The sequence below is a fragment of the Oxyura jamaicensis genome, chromosome 1, assembly GCF_011077185.1.
Source record: "Oxyura jamaicensis isolate SHBP4307 breed ruddy duck chromosome 1, BPBGC_Ojam_1.0, whole genome shotgun sequence".
NCBI classification, from domain to species: domain Eukaryota; kingdom Metazoa; phylum Chordata; class Aves; order Anseriformes; family Anatidae; genus Oxyura; species Oxyura jamaicensis.
Genome location: NC_048893.1, coordinates 44021248 through 44029190, shown reverse-complemented (window position 1 = coordinate 44029190; position 7943 = coordinate 44021248). Strand labels below are relative to the sequence as shown.

The 7943-nt window shown below is 44.3% G+C and overlaps 1 long non-coding RNA gene across 1 annotated transcript; it reads left to right on the top strand.

Moving 5' to 3' along the window:
• Positions 1-129: 129 nt before the first annotated feature.
• LOC118172422 lies at positions 130-2251 on the top strand. Its single transcript, XR_004753693.1, has 2 exons — positions 130-352; positions 1927-2251. It is a non-coding gene; the product is annotated as an uncharacterized LOC118172422 (long non-coding RNA).
• The last annotated feature ends 5692 nt before the right edge of the window (positions 2252-7943 follow it).

Genomic DNA, 7943 nt, shown 5'->3' with positions numbered 1-7943 from the left:
CGCCGAGCGGCGAGGGGCGGCGATCCCGGCGGCCGGGGCACGGCGCGCAGCTCCCGCCCGCCCCGCGCGGCCCTGAGGCGGGGAGGCGCGCCCCCGCCGCCCCGGTGCCCTCCTTCCATCCCTCCTCCCATCCCTCCTCCCATCCCTCCTTCCATCCCTCCTTCTTTCCCTCCTTCCTTCCCTCCTTCCCTCAGCCCCCACAGCCTCTGGGTTTCGGAGGGAAGGCAGCTCTCCCCGCGGGGTGGTGTCCCCAAGCTCTCTCCGTTAGGGCACTCCACCATCGCCCCACACAAAGACGGCGAGGATATGTTTTATTCCATGTGTTTTCTCTATGGGTTGAGCAATCCAGAAGGTAAGCTGCTGACTGGCATCTGTCGGCAGACTTGCCAAGGCTGTGTGGTAGGGAAGCCCCGCTGCCTGTGTTCCGCTCACGGAAGTGTTGCTCTCGCTCCTCAGCTAACCGCAGGTTCAAGAGTCAAAGTGCGCAGGGATATCGCAGATGGAGCCCCGTTTATCTGATACACAGGGTAATGCACCAAAACCATCTGTGGGATTTCAAGGCCAGGGATGTTGTGCGGTGGAGATATGTGTCCGCAGCTAGCAGCACATCCAGGACTAACGCAGCCGACACTACATCTGGCCACCATGCCATGTGTCAGCAGCCCCTGAGGGGGGACTGAGGTGTAAGGATGGCCAAGCTGGGCAGCTGCACGCCTTGCAGCAGGGCTCGGCTGCTTTGCACAGAGGCTTTCAGGCTTCCCCTGTGCTTTGGCAAAGTGCTCCGCTGGAGGCAATTTCCTGGCACGAGATGGCACCAATTTGAGGATAAAAATCCCAGAGTTTCCTTTTATGGCTCTTTCCTGCTCAACCTTGCCCTGCTCTAATCTACAGCTGGGTTCGCTGGAAGTGGTTTTTGGTGCAAATTCTCTGGGTTCAGCACAGGGCATGCCCTCCTGCCTGAATCTGACCAATTTGGGACCGTTTCAGCAGGCTTCTTCCCTGCAGCAGACAAATGATTGACCAGACACCCGACAGCCAGCCCAGCTCACAGAGCTCATTTATCTCCTTGGGAGTTCTGCATCTGGCATGCCATTTGCAGGTATTTCTGAGTGCATGTTGGAAGCAGAGGGTGCAGGTGGAAGGCTGGGCTGGCAGGGCTGTTAGGCTGAACTGTGCTGCTGTGAAATCGTGTGTGAGCTGACCTGGCCTCTAGACACTCATCTGGGAGTGTAAGTGTCCCCGAACATACAGAAGCCGGCCACTGTGGTGCAAGCGGCATGTCCTAATCTCACCAGAGCAGGTGAGGGCGTCTCTCTCTGGCCCAATTCCTCTGTAATTACTTATACAATGAGTAACAGCTTCCAGATGGCCTGCTGGGAGAGAACAAGAAAGAAACTTACCCTGTACCCCTACCAATTAGGCTATTGAGCTATTGATTACCTTAGGTGGTTGCCGTAGTGAGGTTGTTGCCCTCATTTGCTGTCAGCTTTTGACCACATGGAAAATGAGAAACCTTGCCAGCAAAACCTTAGTGAAATCAGCACCTTCCCACACAGTGCAATGAACTGGTGTTGACCAGCATAAATATCTGATTTCAAAAAACATGAGCCACATTCATGCAGAAAGGACAGCCTTCTGCCCAGATCCATGGCTTGTACTGCTCAGAGCTTGGTGTTAGTTGCTTGCACTCTTCAGGTGTTAAGTTGCTCAAACCATTCAAACAATAACACGTATTTAAAGTATTAACTGCACAGGATTAATACAGTTTTGATTCTACTTCTTTATCATTTTTGACATAATGTAAACACAGCAAGCAATAACATGTATTGGAAAACAAACCGTGTTTCTTAACTGAAACGCAAGCAGTGCTATAAGGAAATACATCACACTCAGTGGTTTCAGGTGGCATCTTTGATTCTTTTATAGGAGTGTTATGCAAATTGTCTTTCAAATGTCATCATGAACGATATGGCAAGCGAGACTGGATTCTCCCTTTGGCATGTTTCCATCTTAGGAACCAGCAGAAAAGCTGTGTGACACCCATGTCCTAAATCACAGCAAGTGGACCCAAAGAACAACGCTAAATGTTTTTCGTCTGGATTTTTTCTCACACAGAATCAAATCAGTTCCATGGAACACAGTGGACTTGTGCTGTGTAGCAGAGAACAGTGTGTTTACTTTTTCTCATGCTACAATAGATATTTAAACGTCTTCCAAACTCAGAGAGTGTATTTCATTGTTTTCTTGTAATACCTGGCTCCATCTCCACGAGCTCTGATGTGCCCCCCTCACCTCACTGTGACTCTGCTCTTGTGACAGCCACTGTCAGCAGTAGAATTTTGTGTTTAATAATGGGAAGCGTGAGATTCACATCCCTCTGGCATCTTCAATTTTAAAAAGCTGTGAACAAACCCCAAACCAATCTATTGGGTCCAAGCAATACCTTCTTTGTGCTGGGAAGGGCTCGTTTCCATCACCGGACACGGCTGTGAGGAGTCACTGGAAGTGTCTGTGAGGTTGGGAAGGACAGTCCCTCCCTACTGCTTGTCACATGGATAGGCATGGGTAGGAGATCAGTGGGATGGGTTTCCCTCTATAGACAAGAGACAAGAATATCAAGCCCTGCGCTTGATGTACTGCCCACCTGTCTGAACTGACTTGTGGAAATACACTTTGAGGGATTCTCCTGCTCATAGGCACAGGCAAAAGCTACTGCAAGTGAGGTAGGAAAGCACTGGAGGCTTGATGATGCTGCTCAGCAGTGCTGTGAGGCTCTTTGCAATTTGCCCTGAAGCTTGGGATCCCTCTGACTTCCCGTGATTCTGTTCTCGAGGATGCAGTTTCAGGCTGTGTGGGGCTCAACTGCACCTACAGCAGCAGCGCTGAGGTTGCAGATGATGTTCACACCAAGCAACAGTCCTGTGTAGTGCAAGGGCTGGTTTCATAAGTCTGAGCTCTGTTCTCCTCTGCTTACACAGAAATCTGTTTGGAAACCTTCCCAGAGAATGACTTGGTAAGATAAAAAAATAATTTCAAAATGAAAGCTGCAAAAATTAATGTTGATAAGGAAAAAATGTTAAGTTTGGTCTTTTCTGGGAACAGGGTGTTATGATTTATCACTTGGAAAAACTCTATTTTTGTTTGGATAAGTTGCTTAGGTAGTGAAAGGCATGGGTCATGCCCTCTGTGTATACATACGTGTATGTAAATGGAGGATGTTTGCCCATTCTCTGGTAACCATCAAACACCACGACCAAATTTAACAGAGGGGTGGAGGCCTCAGAGGTAATAAGGTGCTTCCAGTTTTATCAAAGTAGAGGGGCAGGAAAGAGACATCCTGTAAATGGACTTGTTGAAAGGAAGACTGCATCAAGAACTGAGCCTCTGTTAGATAATAGTGAAACCATATGAGAGAAAGACCTTAAAAATACCCAACTACAGGCAAAGCTCCTCATCGTCTTAAGAATGTACTCCAACTAACACTGAGAGCTGTGGGGATCCAGGTTCCATTTACTCCTCTGTTCATGGAGCTAACTGCTTAATTTCCCTTTGGTCATCATTATTAGCAATAAAATATCAAATTAGACAGTTTGATTTCTCTCCCAATGCAATGGTTCTAGTCAAAATCTCTTTACACCTACCTGAAGGGCTCTCCAAACTACCTGAAAGAAGGTTGCAGCCAGAGAGGTGTTGGTCTCTTTTCTCAGGTGACAAGTGACAGAACACAAGGAAATGGTCTCAAGTTGCACCCAAGAAGGTTTAGATTGGTATAGGATGAGGAATTTCTTCCCGGAGAGTGTGGTCAGGCATTGGAATGGGCTGCCCAGGGGAGTGGTGGAGTCCTCTTCCCTGGAAGTATTTAGGAGGTGTGTGGACATGGCACTAAGGGGCATGGTGTGGTCATGGGACTTGGGAGGGTAAGTTGATGGCTGGACTTGAAGGTTTTTTCCAATCTCAGAGATTCTACGATTCTGTGAAAACGCACTTCTTATATTTCTAAAAGATTTTTTCCCAACAAATTTAATAAAATGTACAGCATTCATTTATCACCTTGAAAAACCTGTTGGGATTTTGGTGTCATAGAAGTTCATTGCTGATGGTAGTTTTACATATCTGAACACCAGTTAGTGTTTTGCTCCACTCTAATCTCTCCTGTTGCTGTGCTTGTCCATGCTGTTGCTTTGAATGGCTGAGCTCGGTACAGCTAGTTACCTGACTGCCATCATCATTGGCCTTGCTTCCCCTGATTTAATGGGACCCTTAGCAAATTTTTCCATGGTGTTATCAGTGGTGTTCTTAGCTGTCCAACTTTTTTTTTTTTTTTTTTTTGGTCAGGTCTTCTGTTAATAGTGTATGGACATTAAAGAATGACATGGAAAGTAAGTGGATTTTGAAGAGCAGTATCGTCATCCACATTCACTGTGAAATTTGGATGAATTCCTTAGGATCAGATACAGCCATGTGGCACCTGTATTTTGAGCACTGAGGCTTTCTTGTACAGAGATTTCCGCAGTTGTCACCTGCTTATTTCTAATTACTAGAGTACATTTCCAGAAATATTTCTGGAAACTTATATCCAACTAGCAGGATTTCCAATACTAAAAGCACAGGATAGTATGTTTGAAAGTCCCTGTTACGCACACTGTGCACTGTGTGCAATAGCAAGAATGTGGTGCAATTAACATTTTGAGGCAAATGTTATGCCTCAAAACACCACCATAAACAAAATATTAAAAGTTAAATATTTCAAGAAGCATAGTTCCCTAATTCTATTTCTCTAGCATTTCCAAACCTCTTTCTAAATTTTCAGAGGCTAGGTTTGCAAAAGGAGGATAAACTTAAGACCCTGATTATTGTTACCCTGAGTAACAACTTGATTGCTTGAAGTGTTTGTCCTCTCATGTTTAGCTTTAGGACACAGAAGAGAGATGGAGTGACTTCCAGAGAAAGAGACCAACAGAGGCAGGGCATCCCTGCCCATGGCAGGCAGATTGGAACTAGATGACCTTTCAGGTCCCTTCCAACACAAGCCATTCTATGATTTCATTCTAAGAGCCAGAGAGCTGCATTAAAGTTGCAGAAATAAATCAAGTTCCCATTGACATTTTGAATGAAACCTCCTTGGCTGTTTGTTTTTTCTATTTTGCATTTAACAGAAATGTGAACGAATGCAATTTGCAAGCAAAATGATTTAAACGTGAATGCTTAATGGTCCTGAGAAGAAAGCTTGAGGTTGTGTAACCCCTAATACCAACACACCTTTTAAAATCAACAGGCAGTGCCTCAGGATTGAAGGAAGTAGTTAAGTTAGCCATGAATGCTGAGTATTCAAATCTGACTGATTTGGAGCCTATAGTTTATTTGCTAGAGAATTCTGCTTTTCAATTTAAAAGAACAAATTTCACAATTTATTTGTGTACTGTTCATGCAGCGAGATGTGACATGCATAATTATTTGCTCAAGAGAATAATTAGTTTGGGAATAAAATTTTGGTACAGATGTCCCTTCTTTAACTGAAAAGGATAAATAAGTTACATGCTTGAACTTTATTCTCATGGCTTTGGGATCTTCTGTTTATCTAAGGTGTTCAATTTTGCATCAACAGAATTACAATTCAACTAGTTTGCTTACTCGCAGTTAATGTATGAGAAAGGGCTGTCGAAAGTTCACCAGAATGATCAAGGAAAATTGATTTTGTTTCTGAGTAGATCTTTTCTGAATTTCCTTGTTTTATTTCTGTTGTTTTCCCTTTTTCCACTACTTGCTATCCAAATGATCTCTGTTCACATGTCCTAGCTGCTGTTATTTTGAGATGTGTTTGCTCTAGGTACACGATGTAGGTACTGTGGTTATGCAGCTCAGCTCCCTGTGTTTCCTCTCTAACCAGTGCAGGGAGACAGCCTCTTCAGAAAGAAACTGCTTGCTGCTTTGATATGTTCCCTGGAGGAACTTGTCTCTTCCTCTTATCTACAGAGGAAGCTTCTGAAAATGAGCCTCCTCACCCTGGCACTTAAGAATACTCTGAAAAATGTTCCCTGTCACTATCCCAGTGCCCTGAGTAGCTCTTCTTTTTGATTATTTTGATGTATTCTTCCATTCATACTCAGGAGTGTCTTTCACCAATTCTGGCATCTCCCTTGTTATCTACTTGCCGTCCTTCTTTGTAATTCCTAGTGCTAAAGCCTCGTGCTCCCTCATTCCTTTCATCCCTTCATCTTCTCTCTTTCTCTTAGCCCAAACATTTCTTCTGCCAGAATCCCTTCTTTTTGAACCTCAGTCTTAAGAGGCATTTCCCCCCAAATTGCTGTTTGCTATTCAGTTCATTCCTCCATTTTTCAAGTCTCTCTAAGAGCTGACTGCCTTGCCTCTCTTTAAACCTCTTTTTGATCCTCTCCAGTCCCTCTTCTACTCTCTGCTGAGGCTGCCCATGCAGGAGATCACAGATGCATACACCACTTGCAAATGTTTCAAGGCAGTTACACATATTTGAACCAGCTCTCTGTGTTTATCTAATTTGCTTGTCAGACATCCTCAAAGATGTAATCATCACCAAATGCAGATCAGAGAGGAGGTTTTCCCTTGGGTCCAAGGGAAAACAGCTGTCTGCAGCTGTTGGCTTATTTAATTCATTTCTTCTGTTTTCCTCCAGAATACGGGACTCATTGCACCCATTTCTGGTACTGTCTGGACGTTTCAAATAGCAAGTTCCCATCAGTTTGGAGAGCAGAGATACTGCCAGCATCCTTGGTCTCTCCCAGTATCCTGTGGGGCCACACCACAGTTTTTGTGGTCTCTTGTACTGCAGCCTTATGGCTGTTGCAGGATGCTGGTGAGTGGTGAGTGAGGTGTGGAGGGCAGAAAGCATGATTTTCACGACCAAACTCCATGGGAGTGGGACTTTATAAACCCAGCACACTGGGACTTTTACAGTGAATGTTTCTATTATTGTAGTGTGTTGGTTTTCAGTGTTGGTATGCATTCAAATAGACTATTGAAGTTTTTTTGATGAAAATAAGGATGTGGGCTAAGGCAAGGGGGAAGAAACAGTAACTTTAACATGCATTTCTGAAGATGCAAGAAAGTGTAGTTCTGATCCTATGCCACAAAACCCACATAGCTTCTGCACAAGCAGGTTAATACCCATTGTGTAAATGTCATGTTATAGTGTTAACACTTCACAAATCATCAAATGTGATGATGCGCAAGGAATCACAGAGGTAGAAACGGCAGTTTAGGAGGAGCACTTTGGTAACAGGTGGGTTTAAGGGAATCCATCTTTTCACTCAACAGGTCCTCTGTATCTGTACAGTAGCTTTAGCTGATCACCATTTGAAGAGAGCTTCTTTCATTTTGCTTCAGAATAGGCACTTGTGGAGCACCTGCAAACTGACCTTATAAGTATTGATGCCATATAATATATGGCACCATGTAAGTATTGATTGTCTTCCACTGGCTAGGACCACTAGGTCAAATGCAGCTGTCCATGCAGCAGATAGCCGTAGCTGGAGAGATGCACTGCGCCCTTGTGTAATCAAGCTGCTTACCATTACAAGCAACGAGGACTTCATGTGCCTCAGTGTCATCCTTTTCCTCACTTGGAAGGTGATGTCATGACAGTTTTCTGTTTCTGAAATGCCAATCTCCACATGGATATCTTTCACACAGGGATCTATCATTTTAGTGCATGTTACATGTATCACTTGCTTTAATGGCTCCTATTTGATTCAGACCCACAAGTCAGTATTAGAAGAAGCAGCAGTGTCCAAAAGCATATTTAAGGTTACTGGAAAAGATGAGACAGCCTTGTTTCTTTCCTTTGAGTTATCAATATGCCTGCAGTCAGAGCATTAATAAAGTTTTGCATTTCGTTTTCCAGAGATAATCATTTTCCAAGCAAAGCAGAGTTGTATCTGCTATATAGTTAAGAGCACACACTTGAGAAG